Genomic DNA, 3,898 nt, shown 5'->3' on the forward strand with positions numbered 1-3,898 from the left:
CACGGGATGCCCGCTACCCCAGGTCGCAGATAGCAAGCCCGATGGCAGCAGGGCAGGCAGGATGGCACTGTCCCGCCCCACTGCCCCGGGTGGCAAATAGCAGGCAGAGATGGCAGCGGGGCAGGCGGGATGGCACTGTCCCACCTTGCCGGCAGTATGTAAATTAGCCGCCATCTTTGTTGGCGGTTAATTTGCATGTCGTGCTGATTAGCCAATGGGAGGCATAGCAAAGGTATGGTCAATTACCATGTTTGTCTATTATTAGATAGGATGATCTCACTCATATATGACCTCTAATGAACAAAATAAACCAGAGATGAACAAAATAGATCTAGAGACAGAGAAACATAGAACAGACTGTCAGATCTTAGAGGGAAAGTGGGGTTGGTTGGGTGGGTGGGTGGGTGGGAAGAGATCAACCAAAGAACTGGTAGGCATACATATGTATAACCCATGGACACAGACAATAATGTGGTGAAGATCTAGGGTGGAGGTGGGGTGAGCTAGATAGGGTCAATGGAGAAAAAAAGGGACATACTTTCAACAGTAAAGATTAAAAAACTATATATATAGAACAAAATAGACAAAGTTTCTGATCTCATGCAACTAATGCTACTGAGAGAGACAAGTATATTCTATATTCATAAAATGCTAAGTGACAGACCATCCGTCTGTCTGACCAGCTGATGCATATGATATGCCCTGGCAGTTTAAAAATAAACATTGACTTGTGCATGCATGATACATACAAAGCTCTCACTGGCGCCAACTGCACATGTGTTTTAATTTTAAAATACTACTAGAGGCCCGGTGCACAAAATTCATGCACAAGGGGTGGGGGGTCCCCTTAGCCCAGTCTGTACCCTCTCCAATCCAGGACCCCTCGGGGGATGTCCTCTCACAATCTGGGACTGCTGGCTCCTAACTGCTCACCTGCCTGCCTGATCACTCCTACTGGACCCCTGCCAGCCTGATCACCACTAACCACCTCTGGCTGCTGGCCTGGTCACCCCCAAATGCCAACCCCCCAGGCCTGGTTGCCCCTCACTGCCCCCCCCCTACCAGCCTGGTCACCCTTCACTGCCCCCCGCCCTCCGCTGGCCTGGTCACCCCACATAGCCTGTTCAGTCGTTTGGTCATCCCTCACTAACCCCCTTGCCGGCCTGGTCACCCCACCCAGCCTGCTGGTCAGTCATTTGGTTGTCCCTCACTAACTCCGCTGCCGGCCTGCTGCTCAGTCGTTTGGTTGTCCACACTGCCCGCCCCTGCTGGCCTGGTTGCCCCACACAGCCTGCTGCTCAGTCGTTTTGTTGTCCCTCACTAACCCCCCCGGCCGGCCTTGTCGCCCCACACCTGTTTGGTCATTGTTCAGTTGTGATGGCCCCTGGCTCTTTATATATAGAGATATTATATGTACTATTTTGACATGTAATTTTTTGCAGTAATGTAATTGCTGCATGAATCTTTCTTCTAATTAATTTCCTTCAATGTGCATGAATCCGTGCACCGGGCCACTAGTAAATACATAATATAATATCAAGTATTAGTAAGAAAAATTGAGCAGGACAAGGATGTACAGAGTGACGGGTGAGGGACTGATTTTAGACCAGGAAGCCTAAAGACAAAAGTTTCTAGTCAAAGAAGTCCTCTTCCACTTTTAGGTATATATCCAAAACAATCGAAAGCAATGTCTTGAAGAGATATTTATACACCTAGATTCATTGCAGCATTATTCACAACAGCCAAGAGGTAGAAACAATCCACATGTCTACTGACATATATGTAAAGAAAATGTGGTATATACATACAACGGAATATTATCCAGCCTTAATAAAAGAAGGAAATCCTATTTTATGCTACAGTATGGATGAAACTTGAGGACATCATGCTGAATAAATAAGCCATTGCAAAAGGACAAATTCTGCATTATTCTACTTATATGAAATATCCAGAGTAGTCAAAATCATGGGAACTGAAAGTAGAATGATGGTGGTTGGGGCCTGGAGGGCAAGAGAGCTGAGGAATTGTTTGATGGGTAGAGAATTTCAGTTTTACAAGATAAAAATATTCTGGAGATCTGTTGCAAAACAATGTGAACATGGTTAACATTACTGAATTATACATTTAAAATGATTACAAGACTAAATTTTATCTTTTTTAACCACAAAAGAAAATGAGCTATCAAGACATGGAGAAAATTTAAATGTATATTATTACTAAGTGAAAGAAACTAATTTGAAATTATTTCATTTATTTTGTTATAGCCATGCTTGACTCTTTGCTATTCCCTGGGCACAGTATTGAACTCATTTCGCATCAGAGTTTTTGCACCAGCGTCCACTTTGTCTGGAATGTGGCTATATGCTCTATGATTTCAAATGACAATGTGAGAACGACAAAACAATGCAGACAGCAAGATCAGTGGTTGCCAGAGGTTAGGAGGAGGGAGGGATATATAGGCAGAGCACAGAGGATTTTTAGGGCAGTGAAACTATTATGTATGATACTATCATTATATATTGGTCAAACTCATAGAATATATAACACAAAGAGTGAACCCTAATGTAAACTATGGACTTTGGGTATTAATTATTTATCAGTGTAGGTTCATCAATTATAACAAATGTATCACTCTGATACAGGATGTGGATAGTCAGGGAGATTCTGGGTGTGTATTTGGAGACCAGAGGTATATGGGAACTTTGTACTTTTTATTAATTTTGCTGTGAACTTAGAGTGCTTTAAAAAGGGGGAGAGGGCTCTTTAAAAATGACACCTAGCCCAGCCAGTATGGCTCAGTGGTTGAACATCAAACCATGCACCAGGAGGTTGCTGGGTGGATTCCTGGTCAGGGCACATTCCTGGGCTGCGGGCTCAAGAAGGCAGCTGATTGATGATGTTTCTCTCTCATCAATGTTTCGATCTCTCTCTCCCTCCCTTCCTCTTTCTCTAAAAATGAATAAAAACATTTTTTAAAAATGATACCTAAATAGTGACCAAGCAAAATACTGAGCTTTGGGAAGCTCTAGGAAAAAAACATTCCAGACAAAGTGAACACTAGTGCAAAAACTCTGATGCAGAAATGAGTTCAATTCTGTGTCCATGGAACAGCAAGGAGTCAAGCATGGCTAGAACAAAATAAGTAAACTGGAAAGTGGTGGGAGATGAAGTCTGAGAGAGACAGAGGCTGGATCACAAAGACTGTTGGCCAACTCAAGGAGTCATTCTATGCATATCAGTTTTCTCAATAAATATAGACACACAGTCTATACTTAAAGAATATTTTTTGATGAAACAAGTAAAAGCCAATATATAAAATTTAATAAAACTTTATTGAATCCCTGCTGTTAATCAGACTCTGTGATACATATTGAAGATATAAAATAGGAGTAGACAATAGCCTACTGGAGAGTTTATAGTAGAAAGGGAGAACACAAAATAAATCCTTTTATGTTAAAACTCAGGACTCTCTCTGAAATCTGAAAAAGACAAATTTAGATCATAAGAACAAAGTTCTGTTTTACCAATAACTGATAAAATTCCATTCTAAGAACAAAAAAATTATTCAAATATTTAGAATTTATGAATGAGAAAATGTGTAACAGAATAACATCTACATATATATCCTATCTAATAATAGAGAAACATGGTAATTAACCATAACTTCGCTACCCTTCCCATTGGCTAATCAGCAAGATATGCAAACAAACTGCCAGCCAAGATGGCAGCCGGCAGCCAGGCAGCTGAAGCGAACATGAACATGAGGCTTGCTTACTCCAGTGATGGAGGAAGTCAACGTTCCCCGCCTGCTGCAGCTCAGCTCTGAGCTCCGGATGAAATAATGTTGCAATTATAGAACCTAAATAAACCCCAGAAACCTGCTTTCAGCCAGAGCTAA

At 41.9% G+C, this 3,898-nt stretch overlaps 1 protein-coding gene across 2 annotated transcripts in view; it reads right to left on the minus strand.

Moving 5' to 3' along the window:
- The window catches only part of FAM63B (family with sequence similarity 63 member B), a 60,697-nt gene that overhangs the window by 30,458 nt on the left and 26,341 nt on the right, over window positions 1-3,898 (minus strand). The window lies entirely within an intron of this gene.

This window comes from Myotis davidii, unplaced genomic scaffold, assembly GCF_000327345.1.
Source record: "Myotis davidii unplaced genomic scaffold, ASM32734v1 scaffold441, whole genome shotgun sequence".
In the NCBI taxonomy this organism is placed as follows: domain Eukaryota; kingdom Metazoa; phylum Chordata; class Mammalia; order Chiroptera; family Vespertilionidae; genus Myotis; species Myotis davidii.